Source organism: Tupaia chinensis, unplaced genomic scaffold (genome assembly GCF_000334495.1).
Source record: "Tupaia chinensis unplaced genomic scaffold, TupChi_1.0 Scaffold000316_1, whole genome shotgun sequence".
In the NCBI taxonomy this organism is placed as follows: domain Eukaryota; kingdom Metazoa; phylum Chordata; class Mammalia; order Scandentia; family Tupaiidae; genus Tupaia; species Tupaia belangeri.
The window spans coordinates 3,361,889-3,385,070 of NW_006159809.1; the positions used below are offsets into that span (position 1 = coordinate 3,361,889).

General features: G+C 42.6%; 1 pseudogene; it reads left to right on the forward strand.

Annotated features, from left to right (window-relative positions):
* Positions 1-21,212: 21,212 nt before the first annotated feature.
* On the forward strand, positions 21,213-22,476 carry LOC102499603 (cell growth-regulating nucleolar protein-like; annotated as a pseudogene).
* Positions 22,477-23,182: the final 706 nt, after the last annotated feature.

Genomic DNA, 23,182 nt, shown 5'->3' on the forward strand with positions numbered 1-23,182 from the left:
TGCCCATCCAAAAATCCCAAGAGGACAATGGAGAAGAAGGGATTACAACATGGCCATCCCTGCTGGGGGGATGATTTTTCACTTTCTGTCTCTCTCTGTCTCTCCGGCAATCACACATGTTCTACAGCAAAAATCTCTCTAAAAAGAAAAGAAACAGAGATGGGAACACAGGGAATATGAGGGCATGCAGGTTCTGTTTATCCTTCTTAACTCTCCAGTTTGCCTGAATTCCAGCGTATCCTAAATTTGGATGACCTGAAAGGAAGCAAGAAGACCTGAGACACCAATAGCTTTGTTTACTAAAGGTATATAATCATCTCTCTGTGGATCTAACATGTATACTGATAAATAGAAATGATTTGGTTGGGCTTCTCTAGCCCATCTAGTATGGGTCCTCAGACTGAGCTAAGTTTTTTCCAAACCGTCTCACAATGGGTGGAGCGCCATGATGTAAAGTCTATCTTTGGTATGGTTAATGGTCCCTGGTTCGGTCAATAATTATAATAGAAAAAAAAATTTTTACTCACATTCATAGCTATGCCATTGCCATGAGATGCAGCCTCCACTGAGAACCATGGCCTTGAAAGAGGCTAAGGGAGCACCCTTCTTTAGAGCTTCGGCTTGAAGGAACTACAGTTCCTGGACCCATCCACAAGTCTGTTATGACAACTCATTCTCATCCAAAGTCCCAGAGTATGAATCTTCAGTCCAGTGAGTTATAAAGTAATAAGACTGGTGGCTTAGAAGGACTTTCAAGATATGAAAGTCTTCTGTCTTCAGCAGCCTCATAAATCTATCATCAAAATGTATTGGCTGCTATAATTTACAACTCCTTTCCTCAAAGTTCTACGTACATTTTATTTCTCTCAAACTCAAGAAAGTCCTTTAGAAAAGTTTCTCATCATTCCTCATATACCTCTAAGTGATAAGCTCAACATTTGTGCCCAAGTAGGTAGAACTGATCCAGTTTTACAATATTCAAAACTAATAAGGCATTTGAAAACTTTGAGGTAAGAAAATCTGGTCAGTAAAGCAACATTTAACTGTATATATATATGTATATACATATATGTGTGGTGTGTGTGTATATGTATATATATATATATATTCTACTTGAATATTCTAGTAGAACATCTCTATAGGACAGAACTTCAGGTACCTGGTAACCAGATCTTTTTTTTTTCTTTTTTTTTTTTTTTTTGAGAGGTTTTCGCTATAGGACATGTGTGCTCCCCAGACAGACAGAGAGAGACATAGAGACAGAAAGCGAGAAATCACCCCCCCCCCAGGGGGGATGGTCACGCTGCAATCCCTTCTCCTCCATTCTCCTCTCGGGATCTTGGGCACGCACACACACGCGCCTGGCATGAGTTCTAAGCCACCGGGTCTGGGACACGAACCAAGGTCGACTACGTGGGAATCCAGCGACATAGCCATTACACTAACTGCTGGTTCCCAGGTAGCCAGGTCTTTGAGAAACTTAAAAGAATTTGAGTGTGATAGATTACTTGACCTTTTAGATCAATTAGAGAAATCATTTTATAGATCCCACAGAGGAAAAAGAGAGGGAATGAAGAAAAGTTATCATCCCTCTAGTTCATCATTATCAAAGCCCCATCATGCTAGGTGACAATTCTTCACAGGTCTCTGAAACATCTGTATATTTGAGAATTAGAGCATTATCTGCCTTTATCCAGACTAAGTGATCAGAAAAATCATGACTCATTTTTGCATAGAAAAATGCATCAAAAACAGACAGGTGGACAAATGGAAGAGAACAGAGACCCCAGAAATAAACTCCAAAACTTACAGCCAACTGATTTTTGACAAAGGATACCAGTCAATCCACTGGGAAAAGGAAAACCTTTTTAGCAAATGGTGCTGGAAACCTGGGCTTCCACCTGCAGAAAGATGAAACTGAATTCCCATCTTTCACCATTAACAAAAATCAACTCAAAATAGATCAAAGAGCTGAACCCAAGACCACAAACTATAAAACTACTGATGGAAAACACTGGGGAAAATCTGGGAGACATTGGGATAGGCAAAGACTGCTTAAAAATAAGACTTGAAGCACAGGCAATAATCTCTAAAATAGACAAGTGAGACAATATCAGATTAAGAAGTTTCTGCATGGCAAAGGACACGGTAATTAGTGTGAATTGACAACCCTCAGAATGGGAGAATATTTTTGCAAAATATGCTTCAAATAGGTGACTGATAACCAGAATATATAAGGAACTCAAGTGGCTTACCTGAAAAAAAAATGATTAACCCAATTAAGAGATGGAAAAAAAGAACTGAACACAAATCTCTCTAAGGAAGACATACAAACAGCAAAAAAGCGTATGAGAAAATGCTCAACATCCCTCATCATAAGGGAGATACAGATTAAAACCACTATGAGATACCACCTAACTCCTGTTAGAATGGTGAGGATTAAAAAAAAAAAAAAGTGGCAAGTGTTGGCAAGGCTGTGGTGAAAGGGGAACTCTCCTACACTATTGGTGGGAATGTAAACTGGTTCAGCCACTGTGGAAAACCATATTCCTCAAAGATCTACAAATAGAACTACCATTTGATCCAGCAATCCCACTTCTGGGTATCTACCCAAAGGACAGAATAATGCTCAGACAGAAAAGCACTTGCACCTCAATGTTTATTGCACCATTATTCATGATTGCTGAGATGTGGAACCAAGTCAAATGTCCATGAACAGATGAATAGATGGGAAAAGTGTGGCACATATACTCTATGGACTACTACTCAGTCATGAAAAACAACAAGACCCTGGCATTTTATAAAAAGTGGTCAAATATGGAAGCTCTATTGCTGAGTAAAGCAAGCCAGGATATGAAAGAAAGATATTGTATGTATCAACCTAATATATACCGACTATCAGCACTTTATGTTAGAGATTGAAATATTGGAAGGCATAAAAGCAATGAAAATAGTAATGGATGATGAAGACAGTGTGGAATGGGGATGGAGGTAGAAGGGAAGAGTATAGAGAAGGATAGCAAGAGAACAGATAGAGAGGAATGACATTAGTGAGACACAAAAATGATTTATTACCAGTTGATAATATCATGTATAGTATTCTCAACTGTACTGCCCTGAGAAGTATTTCATGTTGGGTAAATTCTCTTTACAAGCTAAATGATATATAGTGATTAAATGTTTAAAAAATAATGAGAGTAAATAATAATGATAATCTGAAAAAAAAAAATGAAAAGCTATTTGATGATGATGACGTGGATAATAATGTCTTTGTCTTGACTTATATGCATGGTAATCGTGCTGGAAAAAGAAACGTAATACACTGTAAAGATATATGTGATTAAATATAATATAAAAATTATGGTAATATAAATAAAGTTATATAAATTTTTAAAAAGAAAAATATGTCATGACTTTTATGACAGCCCAATATTCCAAGGACATCTGTATAGCGAACAGCCTTGGGAGATAGAGATAGTGTCTCTCTGTAAAGCACGGGGCAGACTTTTTTACTTCCTGAGATAAATAAAGATAGTCTTTCTCTTCAAAGTAGAGTTCAAATAGGCTTTTTGTCCATTATAAAAAGTTTCCTAAAAAAAAAAAAAAAGTTTCCTAAGCTCAGGATTCCTCTCTTGTGATGTAATCCACTACATGGGCAAACATTTTCAGTTTTTCATGTCGCCCAGTGGAAATGGTAGTTTGAGGAATCAATGCAAACATGATACTGCAGGTTACTGCTGTTACTGTGAGTAATACGCTGTCCTCTGTTTCTGACCCCAGGAGGCTTCTGTCTTCTGTCAACATCCATGTGGCAGGCTTGTTAGCTTGCAAATAAGATAAAATCTCAACTCCTTCGCCATTCTTGACAGCAGAAGACAAGTGTAGGTAATTTTAGCACCAGACTTGAGGGCAAGGTTAGCAATATCAAAAACTATGTTGAAACTTTCAAATGAAAGTTTCTAGATAGCCCAGTTGGAAGAATTCTTTTACTTCTTCAGATTGTCCTACAGCATGAACAAGTGTGTAACATTTCACTTTTCATGAGACTAAACACAAGTCTTATTCTCGTTCTCCTAGAAAGATCAAACAAACTTAACGGCAGTAATGACCGTCTGTAACAGTGGCTACACAATTGGATCAGAGTTTTCAAGTTTCCCTTCCTGCTGCCAGCCAAGAAATCCACAAAAGCTCTCTTTTCTCCCTTCTGAATGGGATTGGGCTCTTCCATTCTCGCTGTTGCTTCTTCCTCCTAAATCTTTCAAAATCACTCTGCGCCCATTATTTCTGCTATCCATACCCTCATCATCTCTTTCTAACCCTGCTCCCAGTCTTCATCTTCTCTCCTTTCATCAAAGCACACATGGCCAGCAGAGTTTGCAGCTCCCTTGCCCTCCCATCACCTTCTGCAGGAGCTTTCAACCAGGTAAGCCTTACAGCTGCTTGTATGAGAGGGGTTCTTCAAAAAGTTTGGAAAAAAGCAAGTTATAAAAGATACTATCCACGGATTTTAAAAATGTTTGCATCAAAACAAATTCATAGTTTAAACTCATTTTCCATAAACATTTCAAAGTATCCCTGTTACCGTTCAACATATGGAATTTCTACTAAGATTATTTTTAAAAAAGGGATTCCATTGCTTTAAACCTTTTTGAAAAGTGCTAGCTTGAATGATACACTTTAAAGCCTTTTTGCTCACCATTCAAAGCCCTTCATCATGTCATTCCTGTCCTGGCTCTCCTTCCTCCCTCAGGAGCCACTGTGTCTACACCTGCATTACTGTCCTACGCACTTACACATTTCCTCACACTCCGGCTTTGATCAAGCCTCACTGCACACAGGACCAAGTCCAAGCTGCTTAAGTTGATATTTATCAGTATCTTACTGTGCCCTGTCCTCACCTCCTTCCTGACACCAACTCTGCCCTCAGCAAGTTTGGTCTTTTCCCAATGCAGCGGAAACTGGGCTCCTGTGAGCCTTCCTTAAACCTTTGTGTAGTGTGGCTGCCCCTTTCTCTCTGCTGCCTTTTCCTCCCACCCCCGATATGACGTGTAGTACTCTGAAGTCATCTCTGATCACTCCATCCCATGGAGAATGCCATGTGTGTGTTTGTGTGTGCGTGCGAGTCGTGTCTCCCACCTGTCTGTTAACACGTGGAAGGCAGAAACAGCTTCCTCTACCCCGTATGCGTCTTTCCTCACCCCACACTTGCACATATGCTCAGTACCTAGCAATAGCTGACTCTCTGAACAACACAGATTACATCAGAGATCTCAGGAATCTTTCCTGCAGCTTTCCCCAGATTTCCACTAGAGAATTTCTCCTGTACCTCGTTTTCTCTGACTCTTCTCCAGCCTGGATTGTCCTGCTCTCATCCACCTTGGTTGTCTACCCAATTTCTAGTTATTCTTTAAGATGCAATTCATTTTCACCTCTTTGTCCATATCAAGCTTCTGTGTAATCCTGGACAACTTCAGTCGTGAGGTTGATCCAGTCTATGTCTGGATTCAGACATAAAGATATTTTGTCTTATGGTTCATTTCACAGATCTATATGGAATTTTGTAGCCTACAAACAGACAAGACTGTGCTCAGCTCTAAGACCCTCTCCAACATTGCACTCACCACCTTGTATGCTAGGTATCTGTTTCCATGTCTGTCTCCCTCTAGAGGATGATGAGCTTCTTGGGGGAACAAGACTGGGTCTTATTCATGTGCTCGTATCACATAGCACATTCTATGTGCTGAATAAATACATGTTAAATGAAAATGTAAATTCTCTCAGTTGTTCAACTATAATAGTTTGGTTTATTATATTTAATTGTAAGCACTTAGCTAATAGGATGAGGCCCACTTACATTTAGAAGGTAATCTGCTTCATTCAGAGTCTATTGATTTAAATATTAATTGCATCTAGAAAATAATTTGACCAAACATCTGGGCACCAAGGCAAAACAGAAGTATGCAAGCAATGAATACGCATAGAGAAAAAGCTGAAAAACACAAACATTTAAAAAAGTCATATCCTTATCATCTAGACATAATTAATATGTTTATTTTCATATTTGTCTTTGCAGATACTTTAAATGCTTGTATATGCATACAGTTCTAGTTGTACTTTTATAACAAAACTGGAAGCACACTATTCTCACTCTTTTGTAATCCACTTTTAAAATGTTAGTAATATAATAAGAATGCTTTCCCATATCAGGAAGTATATAGCTTTGACATCAGGTTTTGTTTTTTAAGTTTTTGCCATAGGGCATATATGCTCGCCACAGAGAGAAAAGGAAAGTGAGAAATCACCCTCTGAGGGGATGGTCATGCCACAAGCCCTTCTCCTCCATTCTCCTCCATTCTCCTCCATTCTCCTCTTGGGATTTTGGGCATGCACAAGCATGCTCCTGGCATGATTTTCAAACCATTAGATCCAGGGCCTGAACCACAGTCAGCCATATGGGAATCTAGCGTCTTAACCAGCTCACCACCTGCTGGTCCCCTGACACCTGCTGGCCAGTTTTCAAAACATCAAAGTATTCCAGTGCATGGATTAAGCATCATTTAATAAATTAATCTCCCATATTTCAACATATGAATTATTATTCCAAATTTTTGCTCTAGGGAGGAGTGTTGAGATAAACATCCAGTATAAAATAGGATCTATTTTTATAGGTATCTCATGTAAATACAACTTTTTATCTCAGCACAATACACTATTGTTTCCAAAGCACAGTCATAGGAGAGTGGATCACTCACATGGATGTTGAAATTGAGGAGCAGGATGACAGGTCTTAAGGTAGAGAGAAAGCCAGTAGAGTAAGTCCTAGATGACTGGGCTGGGACCAGCTCCATAATTTGTGAGTCCGGAGGTAAAATTAAAATGACCTCTTGTGCAGAGTGCCATTAAAGACACTAAGATCTAGTATACTGCCATTAAAGATAATAAACTATAAAGTGTTTTTTCCTCTCATTTTTTTCCCCGCTTGACTTGTCGTGGTGTTTTTCATTTGCTACTTAGTGTCATTCTAAATGCAGAAAAGTTAAAATTTTAAATTGTTAGTATGAAATGTGCTGTTTACATTGCTCAATGCCAGTTATTGTGTGTGTTTGTTTTTTAGAGAGATTTTTGATATAGGCACGTGTGTTCACCAAAGAGACAAAAGGTGAGAAATCACCCCCTAGGGGAGATGACCATGCTGCAATTCTTTTTCCTTCATTCTCCTCTAGGGATTTTGGGCATGTACACACACGCCTGGCGTGAGTTTTAAGCCACCAGATCTGGGACGATCGACTTCGTGGAAGTCCAGCGACATAACCATTATGCCACCTGCTGGTCCCAGCACAAGGCCAGTTTTAAATGCAAACGCCAAGTACATTGAACTTACATTCAGAATCACCAAAATTACGTAATTCGTATTTCATAGCTCCTCCATGCATCTGTATTTCATTCTTATGAGAACAACGGGAATTCTGCACAAAACAAGCTCCACTGTTTGGTTTTTTGTTTTTTGGGTTTTTTTTTCTAAGGTTTTTGCCATAGGTGTTGTTCATAGGTTGCATGCACTTGCCAGAGGAGACGGAGACCAGGGAGGAGGAGTGAGAAATCACCAATTCCCCCCAGCCCCCACAGAGCATCCTTCCTTCTCCTCTTGGGACTTTCAGCCTGCATGCACCGGCACCTGGCATGATTTTCAAGCCTCCAGGTTCAAGACTCAAACCATGAACTTGGCCATGTAGATCCAACTGCCTTAACCTCCATGCCATCTGATGGCCCCCCTTTTTTAAAATAAAAATTTGCTGCAGGGTGTGTGTGCTCACCAGAGAGAGACAGAGATGGAGAGTGAGAAAGTGAGAAAGCACTACCCTGGGGGATGACCACACTGCTATGCCCTCTCCATTCTCCTCTCAAGATTTTAGGTATGCAAGCACATGCACCAGGGGTGATTTTCAAGCTGCCAGGTCCAGGACTTGAACCGCACAGTTGACCTTATAGGATCCAGCACCTTAACCTCCATGTTACCTGCTAGCCAAAGGGGGGGGGGAATTAAACCTAAGTTTCTTTTAATCAGGTTCAGAGAATGTGGGAAATTGTAGAATCCCTTTTTCATCAGCTCCATATCTTCTGTTAACATTTGTTATGCTTTATTCTAAAATTGAGTCTGGAATGCCTTGATGGACAGATGCTTCTGTAGAGATCCTTTGACCCGAATAGTTCAGCACTTGTATTAAGTTTCCTTTTCGATACCTAATTAGATTCCTAATCATAACCCATAAGAAAGACTTTAATATTGGACTTTACTGATGTGTTTGAGTGTCTGCAATTTTTTTCTTTAAATCATAGTCATATGATAAATGCCATATGGCAATTTTTCTGCTTTGTTATGGTTCTCTTTTACTGACAGGCATGTGATGGGTGTCCTTGAAATGGCCAATTTTTGTTAAAATATTTCTGAAAGGAATTTTAGTTTGGAAATAAAAAGAAAGGATATAAGGATATGATCATTTCCTTGATGGTTTTTGTTTCTTAAAATTCTTTATGCACTTGAAGAAAGTTCTAGTTTAAATAGAAAGTGTGGTCTCCGGGACTGTAAAAAGCTCTGTGCATTCAGTCATAGACCTAACTCACTCATCTTGTATTCACATGCACTTACTTGTACTCACTGAACTCCCACACGTGATGAGTCCACTATGGTTCGTGCTCATGGGACCCTGTGACTGCTATAGGCCAATGGGATGGCAAAGAATGGCAGACACACCTATTGCTCATTTTCCTTATGTTCACATACACATTCTATCGTCCCACTGGACTTCACTAACTAAACACAGATTCCAAGATAAAAGCATTTCAAATTTCTTTTTTTTGGAGAGATTTTCGCTATAGGGCGCGTGCACTCGCCAGACAGACAGAGAGAGACATAGAGACAGAAAGCAAGAAATCACCCCCCAGGGGGGATGGTCACGCCGCAATCCCTTCTCCTCCATTCTCCTCTTGGGATCTTGGGCACGCACGCACACGCGCCCGGCGTGAGTTTTAAGCCACCGGGTCCGGGACGCAAACCGCGGTCAACTACATGGGAGTCCAGCGACATAGCCATTACACTAACTGCTGGTTCCCAGCATTTCGAATTTCAAGATGGCAACAACACAGCATTAAATCAAACATGAGATGGCCCCGTGTAACTACCCAGGTCATCCACACATGAAGCTGGCCCTTTCTGGAATGCCACATGAGACAAGGTGATATGGTCAGAAGGCTCACAAGTGATCACGATTTCTTCCAACTCCCTGGGATGCATTCTTGGTTACCTTTCCCTGAAATGGGAGCCCACAATCCTTCTTCCCATTCTTTTACAGCTGCTACCCTCTGAGTGACAAGTGGGTCATTCCTCCATTGCCCTCTAACCCTAGCCAGAGCCTGGCTGCATGAGTAGGTGAGGTATGCTGCATATAGTACAAGTCAGCTACCATCCCTGCTTTGGGCTGCAAGTGGCTTGGTACTGATGTGTTGAGCAAGTGACTCAGTAGGGGCCTCTTGCTTACCCAGTTACCAAGCATGTCCTTCCGAGGAGTTGCACTCTTTTGGGGATTACATGTCAGACTTGGGTTGGTAAAATGGGACCGTGGGAAGGGGAGATTGGTTTTCCAGCCCCTCCTTTCCCCCACACCAGGCCTCACATTTTCATGTTGCATTAGGTCCCCAAAATTATGCAGCCAGCCCTGCTGTTCCCTCGCCTCAGTTGCCTTTCTTCTGTTCTCCCCATTTAATGCAAAAATAAGAACAGTAAAACTATCATTCACTGGACACTTTATTATCTTCTAAGCACTCTAGACTATCAGGAAAACAAGACCTGGTTTTAGTTTCACATAGAGTTTGGATAGAACAAGGTCAGGTGAAGCAGAGATGGCTGCCAAATGAGGAGACTCAAAATCAAGAGCACTGAAGCTGGCCCAGAGGGGTTCATGGCAACCCTGTGCATTCATGGCCTCCTTGTTCCTGGGGAGCGCAGTGTGGGAGGCGCTGTCCTTGGATAATGGAAACAAGCAGGGAAGAGCCACGGAGTCCGGAGAAACAGCAGAGAACACATTGTAATGCCCTAACACTAGGTGACCCCATGCCTTTAGAACACTTCTTTTGGGTTACTTTCAGATTTTGTAACTCGAAAAGAGAAGAAACTATATTTGAATAAACACTGAAGTCTGTTCATCCCACAAGATTCTTTGCCTATAAATAAAATTCCAACTATTGGCCCTGCCATGGTAGCACACTTGGCAGGCTGAGGCTTGTGGAAGGCAAGCCCCACCTATCCTAAAAAGCCAGGCATGGTGGTACACGTCTGTGGTCTCAAGTACTTGGGATGCTGAGACAGAAGGATCACAGGGTAGCAAGGCCCTGTTTAAAATAACACCACACACTTCCTTTTGGCCAGAACCGCCATCTCCCAGTAATTCACCAAAACGACGAACACAAAGGGAAAGAGGCACCTGATATATGTTCTCTAGGCCTTTTATAAAACATGGAGTGGTTCCTTTGGCAACAACATAAGAATCTACAAAGAAGATGATATTGTAGACATCGAGGGAATGGGTACTGTTCAAAAAGGAATGCCCCCACATGGCAAAACTGGAAGAGTCTACAATGTTACCTAGCATGCTGTCGGCATTGTTGTAATAAATAAGGGCAATATTATACACATACACACACACACACACACACACACACACACACACATATATAATTACTTATTTAATTTTATTTATTCATTCATTTATTTTAATTTGACCAGAAAGAGACACAGGTAAAGTGAGAAAGCAAGTCACCAAGTCCAGGACTCAAACCATGTTTGGCCATGTGGAAGTGTCCAGTGCCTTAACCATCACACCACCTGCTAGTCCCCAAGAGCAAGATTCTTGCCAAGAGAATTAATGTGCGTATTGAGTATATTAAGCATTCTAAGAGCAGAGATAGCTTCCTAAAACGTGTGAAGGAAAATGACCAGAAAAAGAAGGAAGCCAAAGGAGAAAGGGACCTGGGTTCAACTAAAGCGCCAGCCTGCTCCACCCAGAGAAGCGCACTTTGTGAGAACCAATGGAAAGGAGCCTGAGCTACTGGAACCTATTCCCTATGAATTCATGGCATGATGGGTGTCAAGCTATGGTCTATAAATAAATAAATAACACCACACACACGTACAGAACCCCAAGAACTCATTCAGACGCACATCCTCACCTCCCTGCCACTACATCAGAAAAGAGGGCTTCTCTAGAGCTTGGAAAACCAACCTGAAGTGCCTTCTCAGTATGCCCCACAAGAAGATGAGCTAAGAGATCATCGTAGATCATAAATCGTCCCAGCAGATGGATTACCTTTTTTGCCAGCTCGCTGAGGGCAGGGCGACCATCATAATTTGGAGATATTTTAAACCATAGTTTTCAGGCTTCCACATGTGTCCAAACCACCTGGCAGGCGTATTAAAACATAGAGCCAGGGGCCAGCAAGTGGCGTGATGGTTAAAGGCACTGGACTCCCACATGGCCGACCACAGTTCAAGTCTCGGACCTGGTGGCTTGCTTTCTCACTTCCTCTCTCTCTCTGTCTCTCTCTGATCAAACTGAAAAATAATAATGATATTAATAATAAATAAAGTTAAATAAAATAATTCTTTAAAAAAAAATCACATAGAGCCAGGTCCTATCCAGAGCTCTGATGCAGTTCCAGTCAGTCCCCAGGTGAAAGCAAAGCTGCTGGTCTGGATAGCACACTTCGAGATCACTGCTGTAAGCTAGGAACAGAGTAGCTTTACGGGCCTTTTAAAAACGACCCTTTCATAACCTGATTACTAGTTGTCAGGAAGATTGGCTCAAGACCAACCCCTCTAGAATCAACATCAACACTTACGGCTTTGATCCTGCAACATTTACTTGACTCTTGGTCAACAATTTTATGCCGTTGCTTCTATCATTCAGTTCCTCAGTAGTTCTCAACCTGGAGTAATTTTGTTTCCCTGGGGACATTTGGCAACAGCCAAAGACATTTTTTGGTGGCCACAACTGGGGAGCTGGCATATATTTGTAGAGGCCAGAGATACTACTAATGTCTTAAAATGCACAGGGTAGTCCCCACGGCAGAGAATTATATACCTTAAAATACAAACATTTCCTAGTCTGAGAATCCTTGAGTAACCTGGAAATACTTATTTCTGCCAGAAAAGTGAGGGTACTTCTTTTAGGTCTCAATTTCCAGTATTTGTATTTTGGAAGCTTCAGTGGGAGGTCACATTACTTAATAATACAAGTTTCCTGGATTCTTTGTCAATTATCTTTAAAGCTATATAAGGCAACTGATCATAGCGCTCTGAAGCTTTTCCAGACAAGATATACTATAGTCCTGCTTTCAAGTGGAGAATGTTAAAGCTTCCACCACCTACACACAGTGTTTGTGTTGGGGCAAACCCAATACAAGGATGGTTTTCAGAGGGAAATCTTAGTCCTCTGTGTATAGTAGGTATGTAGGCTGGTTAGTAACTTTTATTTTTCATATAAGAATATTCTTTCTCCACTCAATTTAGTTCACAAAACCACCTTTAATCAGCATCATGAACCATACCCAAGTTCTTTCTAAAGAACAACACCATGGCAGGGATACTGAGTAACCTAATATAGACTTGAGCTCCCTCCTCAGGGAAGCAGCAGTATCCAGTCAGCCAGAGAACATCCTCCTCAGTGGCTCCACACACATTCCCTTGCACCTAAATATGTCCTAGTTGTGTTGGTGTCACTTTGGGGCTGATATGGTTAAGAAGCAGTCCCACCATCACCTGGTCTACCCTCATCTGCCAAATGAGTATGGAGCCACAAGATGGATGGAGCCAGGTCCCTGAGTCATCTTTGGAAGAGGGCAACCTACTCTTCAGGAACATCTGTTTAGAATCTCCTTGAGCAGGAATATGCTTATGGCAAGTCAGTGAGATCGTGAGTTTTGTCTGTTATAACGGCTAGTGTTGTTCAAACTCACCTCAGTCCTCTCCACTATGGTCTGAATGTTCATGTTCCTCTGAAAAATGCATCTGTTGAAATCCTAACCCTCAAAGTGATGGTACTAACAGATAGAGGTTTAGGGAGATAATTGGGGCATGAGGGCAGAGCAGATTTTTTGATACATGTATACCTTACGTAATGATCAAATCAGGGTAATTACCATTTCTCTCACCTCAAACATTTATCATTTCTTTGGGAACATTCAAAATCCCTTCTTCTAGCTATTTTGACATATACAGTAAACATTTGTTAACTAGTCACTCTACTATCCTGTAGAACACTGGAACTTATTCCTCCCCTGTTATTTTGTGTACATTAACCAACACCACACACACACACACACACACCGCCCCTGTTTCCAGTTTCCAGTTTCTAGTAATCACTGTTCTCTCTACTTCTACAACATCAACTTTTGTAGCTTCCACATGAGTGAGTACATGCAATGTTTTCCTTTCTGTGCCTGGGCTTAGCCACTTTCTGAATCAGTTGTAAACTCTACTCTCTATGGAGTATACCTGAGGAGAAAGTAGGTCAGCCAATCATGGCTGTGGGCCATACCCAGTCTGCTGCAAGAGTAGTGTTTACACTTTCAAGTGATTGGGGGGGAAAAAAAAAACTCTCTGAAGAAGAATTATTTTGTGACATGTGGAAATTATAAGAAATTCAAATTTTAGTGTCCCTTAAAGTTTTATTGGAACTCAGCCATACTCACTTGTTCACGGACTCTCTCCTGCTGCTTTTACACTACAAGGACAGCAGTGAGTAGTTGTAGCAGTCATGGTGGCCCTCAAAGCATGAAATATTTACTATCTGCCCTTTACAGAAACAGTTGGTCCACCCCCTAGCTTAAAGCATTAGGTAGACCATCCATTCATCTAATATAATTAATGTAATAATCCCCCCTCATGAGGTCATCATTGATACAGAATGAGATTTATAGAAAAAGCCTCTTGTAAACCAAGGCATTCTGTGTACTTAAGAGCTATTATTGTTTATTAGTAGCAGTATTTATACATTCCATCGCTATACATCATTTAGCTTATAAAGAGAATTTACCCAACATGGAATACGCCTCAGACAAGTCCAGTTGAGAATGCTATACACTAGTCCCCTTCTCAGAGGAACTCCAGCTGCGGGATGCACCTGGCTTCCGATTCCCACCAAGTTTCAACTCATTTGCCAGCACCAGGGCCAGTTAGTTTCTCTTCTCTGATCCTTCAGCTTTTAAACCTGTGCTTTCCCAGATCTTCCCATGAAGCCCTAATTTCTCCAATAAATTCCTTATTCCACCATATTTTAAAGTGATTCAACTTCTTAGGTTGAACCCAGTAGTACAAGTAACATAGCATACTCTATCTGTTTATGATAAACAGGATTAATGATGAAGAACACTTCTCCATCCGAGCTCTTAACTTCTGTTATTAGACATATAGGATCTTCTCAGGAGATGAAAAGGTCCTCATTTCTAGATCCTGATCTGCAGAGAAAGCATTCCTAATTATGCAAGGTTCCAGAGCTGTGAACATTTCTCAAGTCTGGGGCCAACGGGAAGGTACAGGCTGTTTTGAGTGGGTAGAGTCATCATCGCTTGGAGCCTCCTCCTCCCTCCCACTTTCACAGGGACCTGGTGTAATCATCACCCACATTTCCAAGAAAGAGAAATCAGTCATTTTGCTGGCTGCTTGGGACCAAGAGCTATTTTACTAAATCTTCCCTCAGTTCTAGCAACTGGAATTTGGATTGACATTGCCTTTTTGGTATATTTTAAAATATAATTAGAAAGATACCCCTGCTGTAACAGTCATTAATGATTCATTCTTTTGTTAATTGCCAGAAAGCATATGCCCTCATAAGAGAGAGAGAAAAAGAGAAATCACCCCCAGTTGGCGCAACCATGCCATTGCCTCCCTAAACCTTCCCACACCATCCCGTTTCCATTGCCAACATGTAGACTGAGACGTCAACACAAGCCTACACAAAGGCCTTGGCCTCTAACAAGTCTCTTTCACCACAATCCTGAGTGGTGATTCTGGGCTTTACAAAAAAGCCAGAGTTAGGTTTTAAACTCTTTTAGAATTCAAATACGTCATTTAGGCATTTTTAGAATATCACTTCTGCTTCGAGTTCATAGCCTTTTAAGTCACACGCAGAAAATAAACTCACCTTCCATCCTATTCCAATGACCTGGTATTGAATTAATTCTCCTTATAATGATTTAAAACTCTAGACAACATATATTTTTTAAAACTTGTTGGAATGCATTGGAGACCAGTGAAGGACGTGAAGAAAGGTAAGAGAATTTGACCTTTAAAAGAAGGGCAACACGAGATCAGATCCATATTTATCCCACCTTTTCCCTAAAGACTGTGAGGTGAGATGAATGAGAATACAGCTCAAGCAGAAAGCATCCATCTTACTGGACTAAGGAATCAGAGGTCAGAGCTTGGAGTTACCAAGCAGTTGGACATTGAGGAAGACATTCTGGGGAGGAGGAAATTGCAAAGAAGGAATCCACAAAATCTGTACAAATTCCCCTCAAATCATCAGATGATTCTGAACTGTTCATTTTCAAGAAAGAATCCCAAAAAGTCAGCAGAAAGCAGCAATTGGGGTCCAGGCAGTGGTGTGGTGGTTGAGGTTGTGGACTGGATCCCACATGGCCAGCTGTATATTTTGACTCCCAGGCTCAGAGGCTTGAAAAGCACACTGAGTGTGCGTGCGTGTGTGCCCAAAATCCCCCAAAAAGGGAGAGATTGGAGAGAAAGAATTATAGCATGGCCATGCCCCATGGGGGAGCTTCTCACTTTCCCTCTCTCTCTCTCTCTCTCTCGCTCTCGCTCTCTCTTTCTCTTTCTGATGAGTACATGTGCCCTCTGGCAAAATCTAAAAATAAAAAGAGGAAAATAGCAACAGAGAGGCTAAACATCTATGCAGGGATTTCAATAGTTGTCTGGTACTGGGGAGGCTGAGGTTGAAGTTCGAGTCCCACCAATTTAGGGGGTTTCAGTTTTCTAGTGAAACCTCAGAAGGGCCATAGCTTAGAATAAGAAGCCATATCCCAAGACTAAAGGCTAAACAAAAGAATTGAGAGAAAGATACCTCTTTCATAACTGAGCCCAAATAAAATCTTCATAGAAATAGGGGACCATGGGAACCAGCAGTTAGCGTAATGGCTATGTCGCTGGACTCCCACGTAGTCGACCGCGGTTCGCGTCTCGGACCCGGGGGCTTAAATCTCCCGCCGGGCGCGTGTGCGTGCGTGCCCAAGATCCCGAGAGGAGAATGGAGGAGAAGGGATTGCGGCGTGACCATCCCCCCTGGGGGGTGATTTCTCGCTTTCTGTCTCTATGTCTCTCTCTGTCTGTCTGGCGAGCGCACGCGCCCTACAGTGAAAATCTCTCCAAAAAAAAAAAAAGGAAATAGGGGACCAGCAGTTAGCATAATGGCTATGTTGCTGGACTCCCATGTAGTCCCGCGGTTTGAGTCCCAGACCGGTGGCTTAAACTCATGCCGGGCGCATGTGCGTGCCCAAGATCCCAAGAGGAGACTGGAGGAGAAGGGATTGTTGTTTGGCCATCCCCCTGGGGGGTGATTTCTCGCTTTCTGTCTCTCTGTCTCTCTCTATCTTTCTGGCGAGCACATGCGCCCTATAGCAAAAACCTTTCCAAAAAAGGAGAGGTCATTATTCTATAGATGCTCAGCATGATTTGAGTTTAGTTTTTCTCTTTGTATTGACCTCGCTCTTTCCTTTCACAGTTGACTTAGTCCTCGTGGCTACGTAGAGACCAATGCCAGAGGTCAGCGGTCAGGGGCCAGGACCTGATTTAAGCCTTATTGATTGGACATTTTGTAGAATTCTCCTGTCTGCGCTTGTGTGCTCCTTCTTTTGCTCCATCATGCTGTCGATCAATGCCATTTTAAGTCTTCATGTCATTGAGTTTTGGGGGAACGCCCACACTTAGATCCAGCTTGGGTTGAGAATTCTCTAGTGACCCTCATAATACCCTCATACTCAACAACATCATACTACAATTGCCTACAACCCCAGGGCCCAGCGGAGTCTGGCTGCAGAGATATAACCAATCAGTGTTTGCTAAATAAATAAGTGAAAAATAGAAGAAGCAAGAAAGACTCAGGGAGAATGGATTTCCTAAAGTGAAGGAAGGAGAGCTTGAGACGTATCAGGTGTTTTGCTCTTTGTCCCACCTCTTGCAGCATGATGTGGCAGTTGGTAGGTGACAGTCACCTGGGAGAGGCTGAATGAGGGCTCATCCATTCCTGATGCTAAAGGACGCCATGAAGGGAATAGCTGCCCGAGAGGGCTTCAGTGCTGGTCCTTCTCTGTGTTAAATGACACTGTATAATGAGATCAGTTGTATCACCGTCATAAAGCTTTTCTTTCTTTTTTTTTTTTGGAGAGGTTTTTTTGCTATAGTGTGTGTGCACTCACCAGACAGACAGAGAGAGATAGAAAGCGAAAAATCACCCCCAGGGGGGATGGCCACACCGCAATCCCTTTTCCTCCATTCTCCTCTTGGGATCTTGGGCACATACACACACGCGTCCAGCGTGAGTTTAAGTCACCCGGTCCGGGACTCGAACCACAGTCGACTACGTGGGAGTCCAGTGACATAGCCATTACGCTAACTGCTGGTCCCAACCATCAGAAAGTTCCAAGACCAATCAGGGAACACTTTCGGTCTATTTTGTTCAAACATCTGAGTATACTTGACACTCGGATTCAGTGACTCACAGCCTTGGTGTGACTGTTTTTAAGGTGTCTCTAATTATCTCAAGTACAGCAACAGATTCTCAAAATTAAATGATTTTATATATACCTTAATGCAAATTCCCAGGTACTGCCCAGACAAATTTTGTGGGAATCCCAACAGTTGACCCTAGAAATCCACACTAATAAATATTTTCATGTGATTCTGAGGTAGCACTTTAGAATCATTGTTCCATTCCAACCCTCTCACTTTCCAGATAAGAAAACTGAGCCAGGGGGGTGAAAATGACTTGCCTAAGGGTAGCTGTGAGAGGATTAAGGTCCAAATCTAGGCCTCCTGACTCCAATCCAGTGCTCCTTCAACTGCCTAACAGTCCCCAGACCCTTGCAGCTGGCTCTTGGGAAACCAAGCAAGGCTTCATGAGAGCAAACCCTGCCCTTTCCAACCTTGCCCTTAAGCACCATGTGGGCACAGGGGGAAGAGGCAGCACATGTATAACCTGATCAGCTACGAGGGGCCGAGCTGCCAGACCGGGTGGGAGCCCCTGGTCTGCCGGCAGCTCTGGCATCCGCCAGGTCTTCCTACTCAGGCCCCAGCTACTTCTTCCATCCTGTGTGCCAATAAATCTTCCTCAGCTCTGTAGCTTTCCAGGGGTGAGAAAGGGGGAGACAGCTATGTACACGTCTCCTCGGAACTGATGGCACAAACAAAGGAACCTAGAGGTCTCCAGTGGAAAGGCAGCCTGGGCAGTTTCCATGGCAACGCCTCTATTCCCGCCCTAGCAGCTACGTGCTGCCTGGCATGTGCACTCTGCCAGGTCCCTGGAGGGCACTGCTGTCTCTCACTTGCCAAGGGTTCAGGAGTGAGTTGTTAATCCTCGGATTCAGATGATATTGTAATATCCAAAGGCAATTATGGGACCTTGAACCAGCTGGAGCTGAAGGCTCCAGTCTGTGGGCCTCTGCATTCCTCTCCCTGCCAGAAGCCCTGGCACGCAGCAAGTGCTCAGAAACGGCTGGAAAAATGGCCCAATGAATGAGCCTCTCTCCCAGGTTACAGTAAGCTGTTCTGCTGCTAGAGGGGAGAGGAAAGCAGAGCCTGGAAGGGAAGAAGGGGAGGCCCTCCCCAATATGGAAATGCATAATTAATTCCAGATTGTTTCTAAGAGCCTCCCCTCTTCACTGCCCCCTCAGCTGGGGTTCTCCAGCCCCTCAGAGTTATAAGCCGTGAGACTGAGCAGTCAGTGATGAAGGGTTATCCCTCCCAGGTGCCTGCACTGCCCTCCTCCAGGCAGCCCTCACCTCCAGTGGGCGGCAGAGGCATCACCAAGCATGACGTTTCAAGCACTAGTGGTGACCATGTTATCAGGACTACGCGGAGTTGTGTGAATTATTCGCCCTCATCCCCTGGAGCCTTTTCAGAACATGTATCCTCAATAGTGTCTGCCTTCCAGGGCAGCCGTGGCATTTGGAGATCAAACGAGAAGCAGGTAGAAAGCTGGAGACCGCCACGTGGGATGAAAGCCTCCCTGCCACATTCAGAAAGCGGTGGGCTTGGGTTTTATCTGTTTGTTTTCATTTTTTCGTTTGTTTTTATATGTGCAGGGTCAGTTGATTAACTTGGAAAATACCACTTGAGCATGCCACTTAATCCGGAACTCCTCAGCCCCCGAGGGCCATGAGAAGTGGGCCTGGGGTGGGATGGGGCTCCCTGCCCTGGGCGTGGCAGGGGCACAGAGGAAGTGAATGCAACCACAGGACATGACCGCTCGCCCTCTCCCCACGCAGCTTCATTCCTGTCTACCGGCTGTCACTCCAATCCTTCTCAACTTCCTCTGGCCCTCTGCTCAGAGCCCTGCTGCTGAAAACTGCTAAAGCAAACTTTTCAGTCATGCGAATTGCCACCACTGCGGGTGAATTGGCCCACCATGCTCGCTGCCTTTCACACAAAGGCTGGTTGGCATGTTCACCACTGTCCTCATGCCCCTTTTGCCACCATCTCCACCCTCCTGCACTAGCAGCAGATAATGATGTGTATATTTTTCAGAGAAACTAGAAGTCATGAAGCAGTCACTGGGAGGACACCACTCTGGCCATCGTCCTAGGTTCCTTCGCTCTGGGAACCAATCCCCTCCTTGTCTCATCCATGTCAAGGAAGGAGGCGTGTCTGCTCCTGCTGAGAGCTAATACCTGATCCTAGCTACATGCCTTCTCTCCTCCCCAGACAGCTGTCTCCAACAGCCTGTCCCAGTCTCCTGAGTTTTATCCCCGTAACATGTGACCATCCTCAAGGCTTCCCTCAGTTGTGTACAAACCAGCAACAACAAGAAATCCTTGACACTCTATTATTTTTTATAAAAATATTTATTTTTAATTTCATTCATTCATTAAAAATAAATAAATAAAAGGTCTTTTTTTAAAAAAAAAATTACTTTCCATCTTAGGATTTAGAAAAGAATATGCAAGGTCTTTTCAAAGTGGTCCAGAGACATTTAAAACACTACTGTCTTGTGCCGTGTCTCAGTCAGTGTAGCAACTAAACCAGGGTTCATTCTCTTTGGGTTGTCCTCTTGGCTATCTGGCACAGGACTTGTGAGAGCACAGAAGGGAGTAATTCTAGAAGTGTGCTCTCTGACAGTGGTTTTCCAATCCCCTGAAGAGCTTTTCAATATACAGATTGGTGGGGCCCCAGCCCATTCTTCCTGATTCAACAGGACTGGGAGAGTTTGAACTTCCATCAGTTCCCGAGTGCTGCTACTAGTCCAGAGAGTACCTTTGAGAACCAGTGCTCCAAAACACGTTGGCAGCTCACAATGAACCTTCAGACAGGCAGCAAACAAATCTCCAAATACAGGATCTGTTTTTTGTTTGTTTGTTTGTTTGTTCGCACCAATTCAAACTGGTGCTTTAATTTCATTTTCCACATATTTCTTGAAGTCCTTTCATATCTATAATCTGGTAAGAAATACATCAAAATGCTCACAGAGGCAGCCCCATAGCTCAGCAGCTAAACACTGTGTATAGGGAGTTGGATCCCACATGTCTGACTGCTGTTCAAATCCTGGCCTAGGTGACTTGAAAAACATACCAGGAGGATATGCATGCATGCCCCAACTCCTGGCAGGACAGAGAGATGGTGGGAAAAGGATTGTGGCATGACCACGCCCCATCAGGGGTGCTCTTCTCTCCTCTCTCTTGCTCTCTCTTTCTCTCTCTGGTAAGCACATATGCTCTCTGGCAAAAACAAAAGCAATAGGAAAAATATATATTTAAAAAATTAAAAAAAAAAAAACAGCCACGGTTAAGTGAATTCTGTGCAGGGAAGCCCTGGAAGGGGGAGAAGCGATTCCACGTGGTCCCCACTGCCAGTTAAAACCACTGGCGGGCGCTGGCTGTGAGGACGAGACCTAGAGACTACCTTGGCTAGAGAATATTTAACCATGTAACTAAAAATGGTGTTTTGTACATGCAATGCATGTGGGGAATCAGTGGAGAAAATACAAGCGGAAAAGCACATTATCTATTTGCAGAAACGGTGAATGCCTCTCCTACACTGACTGTGGTAAAGATTTCTGGGACGATGACTATAAAAACCACGTGAAATGTGTAAGTAAAGATCAGAAGTATGGTGGCAAAGGCTAGGAGGGCAAACCTACCAAGGTGGTGTTCAACAGCAGTCATAGAGTCAGAAAATTAATGAACTAATAAAGAGACCCAATGTCAGCCCCAAAGTGAGAGAACTTTTAGAGCACACTGGTGCTTTTGACAATGTTCCCAGGAAAAAGACACAATTTCAGAATTGGATGAAGAACAGCTTAAAAGTTCATAATGAATGCATTCTGGAGCCGGTGTGGAATATCTTTTCCGAAGCTTCTGGCAGTGAGCCAGTCAATAAGGGGCAAGATCAACAGCCACTCAACCAAGGTGTAGACACACACGGAAGTTTCCACCCAGGCCCTCTCCTCCACAGCAAATGACACCACAGAAGAGCAAACAGAGTGAAAAAGAATAGAAGAGAAAGAAAGAAAAGAAAAGAAAAGAAAAGAAAAGAAAAGAAAAGAAAAGAAAAGGGAAGAGAAGAGAAGAGAAGAGAAGAGAAGAGAAGAGAAGAGAAGAGAAGAGAGAGAAAGAGAAAAAAAGAAAAGAAAAGAAAAAAGAAAGAACAGAAATTAGAAAACTGCCAGGAAAATTCAAGGAGTCAGAAGTCTAAGAAGGACAAAAAGGGACAGGAGGCTGGACTGGAAGCTGGCGGGCAAGAAGCCCCCGAGGCCAATGGCTTTGGAGAGAAGAGTGGGAAGAAGGGCACACCTGCAGGGGAAGGGGCAGCAGATGGAGGTAGGGGCTCCAGAGAGGATGGCACCAAGAAAGAGACAAAACAGCTGTAGGAAAAAGGAAGGGCAAGCACTGAGAAGTTAAAACAGATACTAAGAAGAAAAAGATGAAGGCCCCAGGACATTCTGAAGGTGGAGAACAAGAAGACCATGAGGCTCTTGCAAAAGGTAAATTCAACTGGGAGGGAACTATTAAAGCAGTTCTGAAGCAGGCCCCAGACAATGAAATTGCTATGGAAAAGCTAAGGGAAAAGATTTTAGCTCAGTACTATGCAGTGACGAATGAGTAAGATCAGAAGGAACTCCTGGTCATCTTTAACAAGAAAATCAGCAAGAGGAGTTCCCTTTTACATTATTAAAGGACAAAACCAAGCTTTTAAAATGACTATGAATATATTTAAAAATTGAACTCCTTCTGTTCATTTCTTTTCACTGCTGTTCATAAAATGTGTAACAAATTATAACAATTCAAATTTTTCCTTTCAGAAGCTGTATTTTTAAGGTAAGAAAAAAAATATTTTGGTAGAACTTTTAGGAAAAAAAATATATATATTCTGTCCATAATTGTAAAAAAAAAAGTCATAATATCTCCAGGAAGTAGAATTACTTGTGTTTTTGTTTTTTCATTTTCCTCTTTTTGCCTTTGCTACATTTTATAAATTATTTCCATTGAATATACATAATCTTATAATCAGAAAAAAAAAAAAAGAACAACCCTAAAGGCTAAGAAAAAGAAAGAAAAGGATGAGGGATGTTCTTGTTAGAGGGCACATGCACTTGCCAGAGAGATAGAGAGACGGAAAATGAGAAAACATCCCTAGGGGGATGGCCATGCTGCAATCCCTTCTTCTCCATTCTCCTCTCAAGATTCTGGGCATGCACACTCACACGTCTGGCATGAGTTTTAAGCCAGGTCCGGGGCTCAAACCACAGTCGACTATGTAGGAGTTCAGCAATGTGACCACTATGCCATCTACTGGTCACAGAGGGCTTGATATTTCTTTTTTAAATTTTATTTATTATTATCATAATCTTTTTTATTACATTGAATCACATATATTTTTACAGTGTATTACATTTCTTTTTCCAGC